Source organism: Carassius gibelio, chromosome A4 (assembly GCF_023724105.1).
Source record: "Carassius gibelio isolate Cgi1373 ecotype wild population from Czech Republic chromosome A4, carGib1.2-hapl.c, whole genome shotgun sequence".
NCBI lineage: Eukaryota > Metazoa > Chordata > Actinopteri > Cypriniformes > Cyprinidae > Carassius > Carassius gibelio.
Window position 1 is genome coordinate 8,987,327 of NC_068374.1, and position 19,210 is coordinate 9,006,536.

At 39.0% G+C, this 19,210-nt stretch overlaps 2 long non-coding RNA genes across 3 annotated transcripts in view; one reads left to right on the forward strand and one right to left on the reverse strand.

The window, feature by feature from the left end:
• LOC127971326 (uncharacterized) overlaps positions 1 to 19,210 on the reverse strand; it is a 76,226-nt gene that overhangs the window by 24,706 nt on the left and 32,310 nt on the right. The gene's annotated exons all lie outside the window — the stretch shown is intronic.
• The window catches only part of LOC127971305 (uncharacterized), a 55,347-nt gene that overhangs the window by 6,751 nt on the left and 29,386 nt on the right, over positions 1 to 19,210 (forward strand). Inside the window, exons 1-4 of one of the 2 annotated variants that reach the window (XR_008156780.1) lie at positions 1,502 to 3,940; positions 3,997 to 6,034; positions 12,062 to 12,117; positions 12,333 to 12,388. This is a non-coding gene — a long non-coding RNA (uncharacterized LOC127971305). Of the gene's footprint in view, positions 1 to 1,501; positions 3,941 to 3,996; positions 6,035 to 12,061; positions 12,118 to 12,332; positions 12,389 to 19,210 lie in introns of those variants that run through there. The other variant, XR_008156781.1, reaches the window with a different exon arrangement.

The following is a 19,210-nucleotide window of genomic DNA, read 5'->3' on the forward strand; positions in this document are numbered from 1 at the left end:
CGATTGCGGGAAAGTTGTATAATTTGGCACACTGATAGAGGACAGTCCCAACATTAACTATAGCAAATTTGAAGTCTCTATCTCCTACTCTCTAGCGCCACCACTTGTCCAAACTTTCAATGTTTGTATGCTAATAACTTTTGAACCGTAAGCCAGAAAATGGAAATTCTTTTTTCCTCTGAATCCTTGGCTCATGCCAAGTCGAATGAACCCCAAAATTCAAAAATCGCAAGGTTTAGTTTTTTCGCTATTTTCAATTATTCGAAAAACCTACTTTTTCGAACTCGTCCTAGACGGTTAGTCCGATTGCCACGAAAATTGGCTCAGATCATCTTCAGACCATGCTGGCAAAAAGTTATGGAATTCAAGTTGATTTGTCCAACTGTTGTCGAATGACACGTAAACAAATTTGACGAAAAGCACGCAAACATGCACGTGAGGCTATATCCCGGCAACGGTTTGTCATATTGAGACCAAACTTGGCGTGTGTTATAACAAGCATGAACTGAGACTACCTGCAGTGTTTCGACACAGCGCCACCTAGTGGTCAGGAGATATGAAAAATGAATATTTTGGCTTATAACTACTGAATGGTTTGGCCAAAAATCACACAACTGGTCTCTTTAGATTCAGTGAGTCATGTCGAGTCAAATGATATCCAATTTTCCTGTGTCGGCCATTTTAGGCGTCGGCCATTTTGAATTATGATTTAAAATGCTGTATTTTTTGAACGCAGCATCGTATCGTTTCGCAAATAATTACAAAAATATTCGGCTCCATGCCCTGAAGGTACTCAAAAAGTTTGGTGGCAGCGCCACCTTGTGGCCAATAGTTATAATGAAATATCACATAAATGCTAATAACTTTTGAATAAATTAGTCTATTAAAATTAAAATGGTCTCGCTATATTCTGTGGGTCATGCCGAGAGTATTGATACCAATAATGTGAAAATTGGCCTTACTTCCTGTCCGCCATTTTGCTTAATGTTGAAAACCTACTTTTTCGAACTCCTCCTAGACCGTTAGCCCAATTTTCACCAAATTTGACGTGCATCATCTTCAGACCATGCTGGCAAAAAGTTATGGATTTTGTGTCGATATACGTAACGGTTCTCATTTAGCGCATCAACGAATTTGCTGGAAGGGTGCCAAAATGCATTTGAGGCTGTATCTCTGCAACACTTTGACATATTTGCACCAAACTTTGTATGTGTCATCGCCACCTCACACTGACCATGCCACATAAATTTGGTAACAGCGCCACCTATTGGTCAAGAGTAATAAACCATTCATTAACCATGAGTAATTACACTTTTTAAAATGCTAATAACTTTTTAATGCATTAGCCTATTTGAAGGAAACTGGGCTCAAAATATTCCCTGGCTTATGCCGATAACATAGATACCAAATATACCACGGTAAGCTGAACTTCCGGTCCGCCATTTTGATTTATGTTGAAAACATACTTTTTCGAACTCCTGATCAACCGTATGTCCGATTTTCACCAAATTCGAATCAAATGATCTTCAGGCTATACTGATTCAAAGTTATGGATTTTGAGTCGATAGACAAAACCGTTTTCGCATACCACATCGACGAATTTGAGGCACAATGAGAAAATGACACTTGAGGCTGTATCCCTGGAATGCTTTGGCATATTGACACCAAACTTTGTGTGTGTCATTGAAAAGACACACAGAGTACACCAAATTGATTTTATAACAGTGTCACCTATTGGTCAAGCTTGATAAACCAAGTAATCATGCTACTAGAGGTGGTATTATGATTTTTTTTTGCCATTTCAAATACAATAATTCCAGAATTGCTGTTATTGCTCATTAATGTATTTGGTGTGATGCTTTATGCGATGCTTAGCTACTACATTTGCCGTTGGAGTGCTTGGCCCCGTAATTGCTGCTTGCAGCTATATTTATTCTTCTTCTTCTTCTTCTTCTTCTTCCGCCGCAAGTCTATGGCAGCCCATAGAACCGATTGCGGGAAAGTTGTATAATTTGGCACACTGATAGAGGACAGTCCCAACATTAACTATAGCAAATTTGAAGTCTCTATCTCCTACTCTCTAGCGCCACCACTTGTCCAAACTTTCAATGTTTGTATGCTAATAACTTTTGAACCGAAAGCCAGAAAATGGAAATTCTTTTTTCCTCTGAAACCTTGGCTCATGCCAAGTCGAATGAACCCCAAAATTCAAAAATCGCAAGGTTTAGTTTTTTCGCTATTTTCAATTATTCGAAAAACCTACTTTTTCGAACTCGTCCTAGACGGTTAGTCCGATTGCCAAGAAAATTGGCTCAGATCATCTTCAGACCATGCTGGCAAAAAGTTATGGAATTCAAGTTGATTCGTCCAACTGTTGTCGAATGACACGTAAACAAATTTGACGAAAAGCACGCAAACATGCACGTGAGGCTATATCCCGGCAACGGTTTGTCATATTGAGACCAAACTTGGCGTGTGTTATAACAAGCATGAACTGAGACTACCTGCTGTGTTTCGACACAGCGCCACCTAGTGGTCAGGAGATATGAAAAATGCATATTTTGGCTTATAACTACTGAATGGTTTGGCCAAAAATCACACAACTGGTCTCTTTAGATTCAGTGAGTCATGTCGAGTCGAATGATATCCAATTTTCCTGTGTCGGCCATTTTAGGCGTCGGCCATTTTGAATTATGTTTCAAAATGCTGTATTTTTTGAACGCAGCATCGTATCGTTTCGCAAATAATTACAAAAATATTCGGCTCCATGCCCTGAAGGTACTCAAAAAGTTTGGTGGCAGCGCCACCTTGTGGCCAATAGTTATAATGAAATATCACATAAATGCTAATAACTTTTGAATAAATTAGTCTATTAAAATTAAAATGGTCTCGCTATATTCTGTGGGTCATGCCGAGAGTATTGATACCAATAATGTGAAAATTGGCCTTACTTCCTGTCCGCCATTTTGCTTAATGTTGAAAACCTACTTTTTCGAACTCCTCCTAGACCGTTAGCCCAATTTTCACCAAATTTGACGTGAATCATCTTCAGACCATGCTGGCAAAAAGTTATGGATTTTGTGTCGATATACGTAACGGTTCTCATTTAGCGCATCAACGAATTTGCTGGAAGGGTGCCAAAATGCATTTGAGGCTGTATCTCTGCAACACTTTGACATATTTGCACCAAACTTTGTATGTGTCATCGCCACCTCACACTGACCATGCCACATAAATTTGGTAACAGCGCCACCTATTGGTCAAGAGTAATAAACCATTCATTAACCATGAGTAATTACACTTTTTAAAATGCTAATAACTTTTTAATGCATTAGCCTATTTGAAGGAAACTGGGCTCAAAATATTCCCTGGCTTATGCCGATAACATAGATACCAAATATACCATGGTAAGCTGAACTTCCGGTCCGCCATTTTGATTTATGTTGAAAACATACTTTTTCGAACTCCTCATCAACCGTATGTCCGATTTTCACCAAATTCGAATCAAATGATCTTCAGACTATGTTGACACAAAGTTATGGATTTTGTGTCGATAGACAAAACCGTTTTCGCATACCAAAGCGACGAAGTTGAAACACAATGACAAAATGACACTTGAGGCTGCATCTCTGGAATGCTGTGGCATATTAACACCAAACTTTGTGTGTGTCATTGAAAAGTCAAACAGAGTACACCAAATTGATTTCATAACAGTGCCACCTATTGGTCAAACTTTATAAGCCAAGTAATCATGCTACTAGAGGTGGTATTATGATTTTTTTTTTGCCATTTCAATTACAATAATTCCAAAATTGCTGTTATTGCTCATTAATGTATTTGGTGTGATGCTTCATGCCATGCTTAGCTCCTACATTTGCCGTTGGAGTGCTTGGCCCCGTAATTGCTGCTTGCAGCTATATTTAGGGGCCAAGCACCGAAGGTGCGAAGGCACCTATTGTGTTTGTTGGCGTTATTATTAGGGGCCAAGCACCGAAGGTGCGTAGGCACCTATTGTTTTCGTTGGCGTTATTATTATTCTTCTTCTTCTTCTTCCGCCGCAAGTCTATGGCAGCCCATAGAACCGTTTGCGGGAAAGTTGTATAATTTGGCACACTGATAGAGGACAGTCCCAACATTAACTATAGCAAATTTGAAGCCTCTAACTCCTACTCTCTAGCGCCACCACTTGTCCAAACTTTCAATGTTTGTATGCTAATAACTTTTGAACCGTAAGCCAGAAAATGGAAATTCTTTTTTCCTCTGAATCCTTGGCTCAGGCCAAGTCGAATGAACCCTAAAATTCAAAAATCGCAAGGTTTAGTTTTTTCGCTATTTTCAATTATTCGAAAAACCTACTTTTTCGAACTCGTCCTAGACGGTTAGTCCGATTGCCACGAAAATTGGCTCAGATCATCTTCAGACCATGCTGGCAAAAAGTTATGGAATTCAAGTTGATTCGTCCAACTGTTGTCGAATGACACGTAAACAAATTTGACGAAAAGCACGCAAACATGCACGTGAGGCTATATCCCGGCAACGGTTTGTCATATTGAGACCAAACTTGGCGTGTGTTATAACAAGCATGAACTGAGACTACCTGCTGTGTTTCGACACAGCGCCACCTAGTGGTCAGGAGATATGAAAAATGCATATTTTGGCTTATAACTACTGAATGGTTTGGCCAAAAATCACACAACTGGTCTCTTTAGATTCAGTGAGTCATGTCGAGTCGAATGATATTCAATTTTCCTGTGTCGGCCATTTTAGGCGTCGGCCATTTTGAATTATGTTTCTAAATGCTGTATTTTTTGAACGCAGCATCGTATCGTTTCGCAAATAATTACAAAAATATTCGGCTCCATGCCCTGAAGGTACTCAAAAAGTTTGGTGGCAGCGCCACCTTGTGGCCAATAGTTATAATGAAATATCACATAAACGCTAATAACTTTTGAATAAATTAGTCTATTAAAATTAAAATGGTCTCGCTATATTCTGTGGGTCATGCCGAGAGTATTGATACCAATAATGTGAAAATTGGCCTTACTTCCTGTCCGCCATTTTGCTTAATGTTGAAAACCTACTTTTTCGAACTCCTCCTAGACCGTTAGCCCAATTTTCACCAAATTTGACGTGAATCATCTTCAGACCATGCTGGCAAAAAGTTATGGATTTTGTGTCGATATACGTAACGGTTCTCATTTAGCGCATCAACGAATTTGCTGGAAGGGTGCCAAAATGCATTTGAGGCTGTATCTCTGCAACACTTTGACATATTTGCACCAAACTTTGTATGTGTCATCGCCACCTCACACTGACCATGCCACATAAATTTGGTAACAGCGCCACCTATTGGTCAAGAGTAATAAACCATTCATTAACCATGAGTAATTACACTTTTTAAAATGCTAATAACTTTTTAGTCCATTAGCCTATTGCAACGAAACTGGGCTCAAAATATTCCCTGGCTTATGCCGATAACATAGATACCAAATATGCCAGTGTTTACTGAAGTTCCGGTCCACCATTTTGATTTATGTGGAAAACCTACTTTTTCGAACTCCTCATGAACCGTATGTCCAATTTTCACCAAATTCGAATCAGATGATCTTCAGACTATGTTGACACAAAGTTATGGATTTTGTGTCGATAGACAAAACCGTTTTCGCATACCAAAGCGACGAAGTTGAAACACAATGACAAAATGACACTTGAGGCTGCATCTCTGGAATGCTGTGGCATATTAACACCAAACTTTGTGTGTGTCATTGAAAAGTCAAACAGAGTACACCAAATTGATTTCATAACAGTGCCACCTATTGGTCAAACTTTATAAGCCAAGTAATCATGCTACTAGAGGTGGTATTATGATTTTTTTTTTTGCCATTTCAATTACAATAATTCCAAAATTACTGTTATTGCTCATTAATGTATTTGGTGTGATGCTTCATGCCATGCTTAGCTCCTACATTTGCCGTTGGAGTGCTTGGCCCCGTAATTGCTGCTTGCAGCTATATTTAGGGGCCAAGCACCGAAGGTGCGTAGGCACCTATTGTTTCCGTTGGCGTTATTATTATTATTCTGCTTCTTCTTCTTCTTCTTCTTCCGCCGCAAGTCTATGGCAGCCCATAGAACCGATTGCGGGAAAGTTGTATAATTTGGCACACTGATAGAGGACAGTCCCAGCATTAACTATAGCAAATTTGAAGTCTCTAACTCCAACTCTCTAGCGCCACCACTTGTCCAAACTTTCAATGTTTCTATGCTAATAACTTTTGAACCGTAAGCCAGAAAATGAAAATTCTTTTTTCTTCTGAATCCTTGGCTCATGCCAAGTCGAATGAACCCCAAAATTCAAAAATCGCAAGGTTTAGTTTTTTCGCTATTTTCAATTATTCGACAAACCTACTTTTTCAAACTCGTCTTAGACGGTTAGTCTGATTGCCACGAAAATTGTCTCAGATCATCTTCAGACCAGGCCGGCAAAAAGTTATGGAATTCAAGTTGATTCGTCCAACCGTTGTCGAATGACACGTAAACTAATTTGACGAAATGCACGCAAAAATGCACGTGAGGCTATATCTCGGCAACAGTTTGTCATATTGAGACCAAACTTGGTGTGTGTTTTAACAAGCATGAACTGAGACTACCTGCAGTGTTTCGACACAGCGCCACCTAGTGGTCAGGAGATATGAAAAATGCATATTTTGGCTTATAACTTCTGAATGGTTTGGCCAAAAATCACACAACTGGTCTCTTTAGATTCAGTGAGTCATCTCGAGTCGAATGATATCCAATTTTCCCGTGTCGGCCATTTTAGGCGTCGGCCATTTTGAATTATGTGTTAAAATGCTGTATTTTTTGAACGCAGCATCGTATCGTTTCGCAAATAATTACAAAAATATTCGGCTCCATGCCCTGAAGGTACTCAAAAAGTTTGGTGGCAGCGCCACCTTGTGGCCAATAGTTATAATGAAATATCACATAAATGCTAATAACTTTTGAATAATTTAGACTATTAAAATTAAAATGGTCTCGCTATATTCTGTGGGTCATGCCGAGAGCATTGATACCAATTATGTGAAAATTGGCCATACTTCCTGTCCGCCATTTTGCTTAATGTTGAAAACCTACTTTTTCGAACTCCTCCTAGACCGTTAGTCCAATTTTCACCAAATTTGACGTGAATCATCTTCAGACCATGCTGGCAAAAAGTTATGGATTTCGTGTCGATATACGAAACAGTTCTCATTTAGCGCATCAACGAATTTGCTGGAAGGGTGCCAAAATGCATTTGAGGCTGTATCTCTGCAACGCTTTGACATATTTGCACCAAATTTTGTATGTGTCATCGCCACCTCACACTGACCATGCCACAGAAATTTGGTGACAGCGCCACCTATTGGTCAAGAGTAATAAACCATTCATTAACCATGAATAATTACACTTGTAAAAATGCTAATAACTTTTTATTGCATTAGCCCATTCGAATGGAACTGGGCTCAAAATATTCCCTGGTTTATGCCGATAACATAGATACCAAATATACCATAGTAAGCTGAACTTCCGGTCCGCCATTTTGATTTATGTTGAAAACCTACTTTGTCGAACTCCTCATCAACCGTAGGTCCGATTTTCACCAAATTCGAATCAAATGATCTTCAGACTATGCTGACTCAAAGTTATGGCTTTTGAGTCGATAGACAAAACCGTTTTCGCATACCACATCGACGAATTTGAGGCACAATGAGAAAATGACACTTGAGGCTGTATCCCTGGAATGCTTTGGCATATTGACACCAAACTTTGTGTGTGTCATTGAAAAGTCACACAGAGTACACCAAATTGATTTTATAACAGTGCCACCTATTGGTCAAGCTTGATAAGCCAAGTAATCATGCTACTAGAGGTGGTATTATGATTTTTTTTTTGCCATTTCAATTACAATAATTCCAAAATTGCTGTTATTGCTCATTAATGAATTTGGTGTGATGCTTCATGCGATGCTTAGCTCCTACATTTGCCGTTGGAGTGCTTGGCCCCGTAATTGCTGCTTGCAGCTATATTTATTCTTCTTCTTCTTCTTCTTCCGCCGCAAGTCTATGGCAGCCCATAGAACCGATTGCGGGAAAGTTGTATAATTTGGCACACTGATAGAGGACAGTCCCAACATTAACTATAGCAAATTTGAAGTCTCTATCTCCTACTCTCTAGCGCCACCACTTGTCCAAACTTTCAATGTTTGTATGCTAATAACTTTTGAACCGTAAGCCAGAAAATGGAAATTCTTTTTTCCTCTGAATCCTTGGCTCATGCCAAGTCGAATGAACCCCAAAATCCAAAAATCGCAAGGTTTAGTTTTTTCGCTATTTTCAATTATTCAAAAAACCTACTTTTTCGAACTCGTCCTAGACGGTTAGTCCGATTGCCACGAAAATTGGCTCAGATCATCTTCAGACCATGCTGGCAAAAAGTTATGGAATTCAAGTTGATTCGTCCAACTGTTGTCGAATGACACGTAAACAAATTTGACGAAAAGCACGCAAACATGCACGTGAGGCTATATCCCGGCAACGGTTTGTCATATTGAGACCAAACTTGGCGTGTGTTATAACAAGCATGAACTGAGACTACCTGCAGTGTTTCGACACAGCGCCACCTAGTGGTCAGGAGATATGAAAAATGCATATTTTGGCTTATAACTACTGAATGGTTTGGCCAAAAATCACACAACTGGTCTCTTTAGATTCAGTGAGTCATGTCGAGTCAAATGATATCCAATTTTCCTGTGTCGGCCATTTTAGGCGTCGGCCATTTTGAATTATGATTTAAAATGCTGTATTTTTTGAACGCAGCATCGTATCGTTTCGCAAATAATTACAAAAATATTCGGCTCCATGCCCTGAAGGTACTCACAAAGTTTGGTGGCAGCGACACCTTGTGGCCAATAGTTATAATGAAATATCACATAAATGCTAATAACTTTTGAATAAATTAGTCTATTAAAATTAAAATGATCTCGCTATATTCTGTGGGTCATGCCGAGAGTATTGATACCAATGATGTGAAAATTGGCCATACTTCCTGTCCGCCATTTTGCTTAATGTTGAAAACCTACTTTTTCGAACTCCTCCTAGACCGTTAGCCCAATTTTCACCAAATTTGACGTGAATCATCTTCAGACCATGCTGGCAAAAAGTTATGGATTTTGTGTCGATATACGTAACGGTTCTCATTTAGCGCATCAACGAATTTGCTGGAAGGGTGCTAAAATGCATTTGAGGCTGTATCTCTGCAACACTTTGACATATTTGCACCAAACTTTGTATGTGTCATCGCCACCTCACACTGACCATGCCACATAAATTTGGTAACAGCGCCACCTATTGGTCAAGAGTAATAAACCATTCATTAAGCATGAGTAATTACACTTTTTAAAATGCTAATAACTTTTTAATGCATTAGCCTATTTGAAGGAAACTGGGCTCAAAATATTCCCTGGCTTATGCCGATAACATAGATACCAAATATACCACGGTAAGCTGAACTTCCGGTCCGCCATTTTGATTTATGTTGAAAACATACTTTTTCGAACTCCTGATCAACCGTATGTCCGATTTTCACCAAATTCGAATCAAATGATCTTCAGGCTATACTGATTCAAAGTTATGGATTTTGAGTCGATAGACAAAACCGTTTTCGCATACCACATCGACGAATTTGAGGCACAATGAGAAAATGACACTTGAGGCTGTATCCCTGGAATGCTTTGGCATATTGACACCAAACTTTGTGTGTGTCATTGAAAAGACACACAAAGTACACCAAATTGATTTTATAACAGTGTCACCTATTGGTCAAGCTTGATAAACCAAGTAATCATGCTACTAGAGGTGGTATTGGTGTTTTTTTTTTTTTTTGCCATTTCAAATACAATAATTCCAAAATTGCTGTTATTGCTCATTAATGTATTTGCTGTGATGCTTTATGCGATGCTTAGCTACTACATTTGCCGTTGGAGTGCTTGGCCCCGTAATTGCTGCTTGCAGCTATATTTCTGCTTCTTCTTCTTCTTCTTCTTCTTCCGCCGCAAGTCTATGGCAGCCCATAGAACCGATTGCGGGAAAGTTGTATAATTTGGCACACTGATAGAGGACAGTCCCAACATTAACTATAGCAAATTTGAAGTCTCTAACTCCAACTCTCTAGCGCCACCACTTGTCCAAACTTTCAATGTTTATATGCTAATAACTTTTGAACCGTAAGCCAGAAAATGGAAATTCTTTTTTCCTCTGAATCCTTGGCTCAAGCCAAGTCGAATGAATCCAGAAATTCAAAAATCGCAAGGTTTAGTTTTTTCGCTATTTTCAATTTTTCGAAAAACCTACTTTTTCGAACTCGTTCTAGACGGTTAGTCCGATTTTCACGAAAATTGGCTCAGATCATCTTTAGACCATGCTGGCAAAAAGTTATGGAATTCAAGTTGATTCGTACAACCGTTGTCGAATGACACGTGTACAAATTTGACGAAAAGCACGCAAAAATGCATGTAAGGCTATATCTCGGCAACGGTTTGGCTTATTGAGACCAAACTTGGTGTGTGTTATAATATCCATGACCTGAGACTACCTGCAGTGCTTCGACACAGCGCCACCTAGTGGTCAGGAGATATGAAAAATGCATATTTTGGCTTATAACTTCTGAATGGTTTGGCCAAAAATCACACAACTGGTCTCGTTAGATTCAGTGAGTAATGTCGAGTAGAATGTTATCAAATTTTCCCGTGTCGGCCATTTTAGGCGTCGGCCATTTTGAATTATGGTTTAAGATGCTGTATTTTTTGAACGCAGGATCGTATCGTTTCGCAAATAATTACAAAAATATTCGGCTCCATGCCCTGAAGGTACTCAAAAAGTTTGGTGGCAGCGCCACCTTGTGGCCAATAGTTATAAAGAAATGTCACATAAACGCTAATAACTTTTGAATAAATTAGACAATTAAAATTAAAATGGACTCACTATATTCTGTGGGTCATGCCGAGAGTATTGATACCAATTATGCGAAAATTGGCCATACTTCCTGTCCGCCATTTTGCTTAATGTTGAAAACCTACTTTTTCGAACTCCTCCTAGACCGTTAGTCCGATTTTCACCAAATTTGACGTGAATCATTGTCAGACCATGCTGGAAAAAAGTTATGGATTTCGTGTCTATATGAAACGGTTCTCATTTAGCGCATCAACGAATTTGCTGGAAGGGTGTCAAAATGCATTTGAGGCTGTATCTCTGCAACACTTTGACATATTTGCACCAAACTTTGTATGTGTCATCGCCACCTCACACTGACCATGCCACATAAATTTGGTAACAGCGCCACCTATTGGTCAAGAGTAATAAATAATTCATTAACCATGAGTAATTACACTTATTAAAATGCTAATAACTTTTTATTGCATTAGCTTATTTGAATGAAACTGGGCTCAAAATATTCCCTGGCATATACCGATAACATAGATACCAAATATGCCATAGTAAGCTGAACTTCCGGTCCGCCATTTTGATTTATGTTGAAAACATACTTTTTCGAACTCCTCATCAACCGTATGTCCGATTTTCACCAAATTCGAATCAAATGATCTTCAGACTATGCTAACTCAAAGTTATGGATTTTGTGTCGATAGACAAAACCGTTTTCGCATACCACATCGACGAATTTGAGGCACAATGAGAAAATGAGACTTGAGGCTGTATCCCTGGAATGCTTTGGCATATTGACACCAAACTTTGTGTGTGTCATTGAAAAGTCACACAGAGTACACCAAATTGATTTTATAACAGTGCCACCTATTGGTCAAACTTGATAAGCCAAGTAATCATGCTACTAGAGGTAGTATTTATGATTTTGTTTTAGCCGTTTCAATAACAATAATTCCAAAATTGCTGTTATTGCTCATTAATGTATTTGGTGTGATGCTTCATGCGATGCTTAGCTCCTACATTTGCCGTTGGAGTGCTTGGCCCCGTAATTGCTGCTTGCAGCTATATTTAGGGGCCAAGCACCGAAGGTGCGAAGGCACCTATTGTGTTTGTTGGCGTTATTATTAGGGGCCAAGCACCGAAGGTGCGAAGGCACCTATTGTGTTTGTTGGCGTTATTAGGGGCCAAGCACCGAAGGTGCGAATGCACCTATTGTGTTTGTTGGCGTTATTATTAGGGGCCAAGCACCGAAGGTGCGTAGGCACCTATTGTAATCGTTGGCGTTATTAGGGGCCAAGCACCGAAGGTGCGAAGGCACCTATTGTGTTTGTTGGCGTTATTAGGGGCCAAGCACCGAAGGTGCGAAGGCACCTATTGTGTTTGTTGGCGTTATTATTAGGGGCCAAGCACCGAAGGTGCGTAGGCACCTATTGTTTCCGTTGGCGTTATTATTATTATTCTGCTTCTTCTTCTTCTTCCGCCGCAAGTCTATGGCAGCCCATAGAACCGATTGCGGGAAAGTTGTATAATTTGGCACACTGATAGAGGACAGTCCCAGCATTAACTATAGCAAATTTGAAGTCTCTAACTCCAACTCTCTAGCGCCACCACTTGTCCAAACTTTCAATGTTTCTATGCTAATAACTTTTGAACCGTAAGCCAGAAAATGAAAATTCTTTTTTCTTCTGAATCCTTGGCTCATGCCAAGTCGAATGAACCCCAAAATTCAAAAATCGCAAGGTTTAGTTTTTTCGCTATTTTCAATTATTCGACAAACCTACTTTTTCGAACTCGTCCTAGACGGTTAGTCTGATTGCCACGAAAATTGTCTCAGATCATCTTCAGAACAGGCCGGCAAAAAGTTATGGAATTCAAGTTGATTCGTCCAACCGTTGTCGAATGACACGTAAACTAATTTGACGAAATGCACGCAAAAATGCACGTGAGGCTATATCTCGGCAACAGTTTGTCATATTGAGACCAAACTTGGTGTGTGTTTTAACAAGCAGGAACTGAGACTACCTGCAGTGTTTCGACACAGCGCCACCTAGTGGTCAGGAGATATGAAAAATGCATATTTTGGCTTATAACTTCTGAATGGTTTGGCCAAAAATCACACAACTGGTCTCTTTAGATTCAGTGAGTCATCTCGAGTCGAATGATATCCAATTTTCCCATGTCGGCCATTTTAGGCGTCGGCCATTTTGAATTATGTGTTAAAATGCTGTATTTTTTGAACGCAGCATCGTATCGTTTCGCAAATAATTACAAAAATATTCGGCTCCATGCCCTGAAGGTACTCAAAAAGTTTGGTGGCAGCGCCACCTTGTGGCCAATAGTTATAATGAAATATCACATAAATGCTAATAACTTTTGAATAATTTAGACTATTACAATTAAAATGGTCTCGCTATATTCTGTGGGTCATGCCGAGAGCATTGATACCAATTATGTGAAAATTGGCCATACTTCCTGTCCGCCATTTTGCTTAATGTTGAAAACCTACTTTTTCGAACTCCTCCTAGACCGTTAGTCCAATTTTCACCAAATTTGACGTGAATCATCTTCAGACCATGCTGGCAAAAAGTTATGGATTTCGTGTCGATATACGAAACAGTTCTCATTTAGCGCATCAACGAATTTGCTGGAAGGGTGCCAAAATGCATTTGAGGCTGTATCTCTGCAACGCTTTGACATATTTGCACCAAATTTTGTATGTGTCATCGCCACCTCACACTGACCATGCCACAGAAATTTGGTGACAGCGCCACCTATTGGTCAAGAGTAATAAACCATTCATTAACCATGAATAATTACACTTGTAAAAATGCTAATAACTTTTTATTGCATTAGCCCATTCGAATGGAACTGGGCTCAAAATATTCCCTGGTTTATGCCGATAACATAGATACCAAATATACCATAGTAAGCTGAACTTCCGGTCCGCCATTTTGATTTATGTTGAAAACCTACTTTGTCGAACTCCTCATCAACCGTAGGTCCGATTTTCACCAAATTCGAATCAAATGATCTTCAGACTATGCTGACTCAAAGTTATGGCTTTTGAGTCGATAGACAAAACCATTTTCGCATACCACATCGACGAATTTGAGGCACAATGAGAAAATGACACTTGAGGCTGTATCCCTGGAATGCTTTGGCATATTGACACCAAACTTTGTGTGTGTCATTGAAAAGTCACACAGAGTACACCAAATTGATTTTATAACAGTGCCACCTATTGGTCAAGCTTGATAAGCCAAGTAATCATGCTACTAGAGGTGGTATTATGATTTTTTTTTTTGCCATTTCAATTACAATAATTCCAAAATTGCTGTTATTGCTCATTAATGAATTTGGTGTGATGCTTCATGCGATGCTTAGCTCCTACATTTGCCGTTGGAGTGCTTGGCCCCGTAATTGCTGCTTGCAGCTATATTTATTATTCTTCCTCTTCTTCCACCCCATGTCTATGGTAGCCCATAGAACCGATTGCGGGAAAGTTGTATAATTTGGCACACTAATAGAGGACTGTCTGAACATTAACCGTAGCAAATTTGAAGTCTCTAACTCAAACTCTCTAGCGCCACCAATTGTCTAAACTTTCAAAAACTTGATGCTAATAACTCTTGAACCGTAAGCCACAAAATGAAAATTCTTTTTTCCTGTGATTCCTTGGCTCATGCCGAGTCGAATGGACACCGAAATTCAAAAATCGCAAGGCTTAGTTTTTTCGCTATCGTCAATTGTTCGTAAAACCTACTTTTTCGAACTCGTCCTAGGCCGTTGCACCGATTGTCACGAAAATTGAATCAGATAATCTTCAGACCATGCTGGCAAAAAGTTATGGAATTCAAGTTGATTTCTCAAACCGTTTCCGAATAGCTCATGAACGAATTCTTCGAAAAGCACGCAAACGTGAACGTGAGGCTATATCTCCGCAACGGTTTGGCCTATTGAGACCAATCTTGGTGGGTCTTATAACAACCATTCCCTGGGACTACCTGCAGTGTTTCGGCGCTGTGGCCCCTAGTGGTCAGGAGATATGAAAAGTGCATGTTTTTGCTCATAACTTCTGAACGGTTTTGCCAAAAATCACAAAAGTGGTGTCTTTAGATTCAGTGCATCATTCCGAGTCGAATGATACCGAATTTTCCCAATTCGGCCATTTTGGGCGTCGGCCATTTTGAATTTAGTTGTAAATTGCTGTATCTTAAGAATGAAGTTCCGTATCGTTTCGCAAATAATTAGAAAAATGTCCGGCTCCATGCCCTGAATGTACACAAAAAAATTGGGGGCAGCGCCACCTTGTGGTCAATAGTTATAACGATTTTTCGAAAAATGCTAATAACTTTTGCATACATTAGCCTATTGTAACAAAACTGATGTTGATAGATTCCTTGGGTCATGCCGAGAACACCGATACCCCATTTGTCAATTTTGGCAAAATTTCCTGTCCGCCATTTTGATTCATGTTGAAAACCTACTTTTTCGAACTCCTCCTAGACCGTTGCTCAGATTTTCACCAAATTTGATTTGGATCATCTTCAGACCATGCTGGCAAAAAGTTATGGAATTTGTGTCGATACACGTAACCGTTTTCAATTAGCGTACCAACGAATTTGCTGGAAAGATGCCAAACTGCATCTGAGGCTGTATCTCTGCAAAGGTTGGAGATATTTACACAAAACTTAATATGTGACATTGGCACATCACATTGACCACGCCACATCATTTTGGTCACAGCGCCACCTATTGGTCAAGAGAAATAGACCAATCAATAACCGCTAATTATTACATTTCCAATAATGCTAATAACTTTTGATTACATTAGCCTATTATCATGAAACATGTCTCAAAATGTTCCTTGGGACATGCCGACAACATACATACCAATTATGTCATATTAAGCAAAACTTCCTGTCCGCCATTTTGATTCATGTTGAAAACCTTTTTTTTTAAACTCATCCTCAACCGTTTGTCTGATTTTCACCAAAATTGAATCAGATCATCTTCAGACCGTGCTGACAAAAAGTTATGGATTTCGTGTCAATAGACGAAACCGTTTTTGTACAGCGCTGCTTCAGATGTCAGGCATCTTCACAAAATGAGTCTGAGGCTATATCTCTGCAAAGCCCATTAGTGGTCTTCCAGTGACATCTAGTGGTCGTAAATGCAATTTATCATACAACACTGTCTCTTTAACCTTTATAACTGTTATATGTTGTCTTAATTTCATTCCAAAGAAGCATACGCAATTTATGTATAATTTCACAGTCTAGATAATAGTACTGCACTGATTTTAAATAACCTAGATATGGCTGACAGTAAAAGAATAGAACAGAATTACAGACACACACAAACATGAAATGTTTAAACTACTATATTAATACTCAATAAGCATGCATAAACCCACACACAGATGCACACATTTTGTTATATATATAGATAATTAAAATAAATGATGGGTGATAAAACCTATTGCAAGTCTTCTGTTTTTATGGGCTTCTATGTCATTTTTCAGGTTTCATTGCAATCATAATCTGGCATAATTATAAACATTAGATATATCTTTATGAATAAATTGGTAAACTTTGACTCAATGTGATCTGAAATGCTTGAACAGTAATATTAAATAATAGTAATATACATTTTTTCTAGATGAATCCCTCAACAAGCCCATAAACTGTAATGTTTTAGTCTTTAGTGAGCTCATTAGTGGTCTTCCGGTGACATCTAGTGGTTATAATTGCAATTTTTTATTCAACACTGGGTTTTGAAGCTTTATAAATATTACAGTGTTCTTTTTTACCTAATCTCTGTTAAATTTTGCATGATTGTTTAGAAAAAATACAGATCTAATGCATGTGTGATTATATTACCCCTTTTTTTTTTGCAGTTTAATGCCATTCACAACAGAAATCTTTTGTTTTTTAGGCCTGTTTAACTGTTATAGCACCAGCTATTTTCTGATCTTAATGAAACTTTGCGTGCTTGGTGGGTCATCTTTCACATGTTATAACCAAGTTTCATAAAGTTTTGAGTTTTTGTTTCAGTTTTATAGGCTTTAGGTTACATGTGGCCACGGCCCTTTCCTAAATGACCTCTTATAGCTAACCAAAGGACAAAATGCAACATATTTTTGAAAATTATTGATCTAGAGAGTCCAGAGAATATTATTGCAGTGGTTTGATCAAGACTGAACAAAAAACCAGGTGACCCAAAGCATTCAAATTCGTGGACCAATTTTACGAAAAAGGCTATAACTCGGGAACAAAATGAGATATCTTCACCAAACTCAGAACTCATATGCATGAACAAAAACTTTAGTCAAATTATTATTTTTTTTTCCATATCTGCCACTTGGTGGCGCTACAGGATGAAAAAAAATCAAATGGCTATAACTAAGCAACCGCTGATCCAATCAACTTGAAAATTGATATGGCCCAATGTGGCACAAGTGCTCTATGAGGAATTTCACTTATCTTAAAAAACATGGCCGCCATTGGCCAAACAACTTTAAGCACCTATTTGACAAGGTTAATGGAAGTCGATCGGAACGAAACTCGGTGAGCATGTTCGACTCATTGCCCTAAAGGTCTGTAAGTATTTTGAAAGAAATTGCCCACAACATTGTCACCTCCCACAGAACACAACAAAGCAATTTGATTACAGCGCCAACTATTTTCCAAAAATGATAATGCATCATTTTACTGGAGTTTTACTGGCTGTTTCAATTACACTCTTCCAATAATTGCTTTTCTTACTCGTTGCATTTGGTCTGATGCTCCATGCCATGCTTAGCTCCTCGCTGTGGAACTTTTATTAACGATTTTCAGCCATTTCAATTACAATCATGCAATTATTAATTTCATTATTCATTGTTGCATTTGGTCTGATGCTACATATGCTTAGCTCCTGATGTTGCCGCTGGAATGCTTGGCCCCGTGATTGCTGCTTGCAGCTATATTTATTATTCTTCTTCTTCCACCCCAAGTCTATGGTAGCCCATAGAACCGATTGCGGGAAAGTTGTATAATTTGGCACACTAATAGAGGACTGTCTGAACATTAACCGTAGCAAATTTGAAGTCTCTAACTCAAACTCTCTAGCGCCACCAATTGTCTAAACTTTCAAAAACTTCATGCTAATAACTCTTGAACCGTAAGCCACAAAATGAAAATTCTTTTTTCCTGTGATTCCTTGGCTCATGCCGAGTCGAATGGACACCGAAATTCAAAAATCGCAAGGCTTAGTTTTTTCGCTATCGTCAATTGTTCGTAAAACCTACTTTTTCAAACTCGTCCTAGGCCGTTGCACCGATTGTCACGAAAATTGAATCAGATAATCTTCAGACCATGCTGGCAAAAAGTTATGGAATTCAAGTTGATTTCTCAAACCGTTTCCGAATAGCTCATGAACGAATTCTTCGAAAAGCACGCAAACGTGAACGTGAGGCTATATCTCCGCAACGGTTTGGCCTATTGAGACCAATCTTGGTGGGTCTTATAACAACCATTCCCTGGGACTACCTGCAGTGTTTCGGCGTTGTGCCCCCTAGTGGTCAGGAGATATGAAAAATACATGTTTTTGCTCATAACTTCTGAACGGTTTTGCCAAAAATCACAAAAGTGGTGTCTTTAGATTCAGTGCATCATTCCGAGTCGAATGATACCGAATTTTCCCAATTCGGCCATTTTGGGCGTCGGCCATTTTGAATTTAGTTGTAAATTGCTGTATCTTAAGAATGAAGTTCCGTATCGTTTCGCAAATAATTACAAAAATGTCCGGCTCCATGCCCTGAATGTACACAAAAAAATTGGGGGCAGCGCCACCTTGTGGTCAATAGTTATAACGATTTTTCGAAAAATGCTAATAACTTTTGCATACATTAGCCTATTATAACAAAGCTGATGTTGATAGATTCCTTGGGTCATGCCGAGAAGACCGATACCCCATTTGTCAATTTTGGCAAAATTTCCTGTCCGCCATTTTGATTCATGTTGAAAACCTACTTTTTCGAACTCCTCCTAGACCGTTGCTCAGATTTTCACCAAATTTGATTTGGATCATCTTCAGACCATGCTGGCAAAAAGTTATGGAATTTGTGTCGATACACGTAACCGTTTTCAATTAGCGTACCAACGAATTTGCTGGAAAGATGCCAAACTGCATCTGAGGCTGTATCTCTGCAAAGGTTGGAGATATTTACACAAAACTTAATATGTGACATTGTC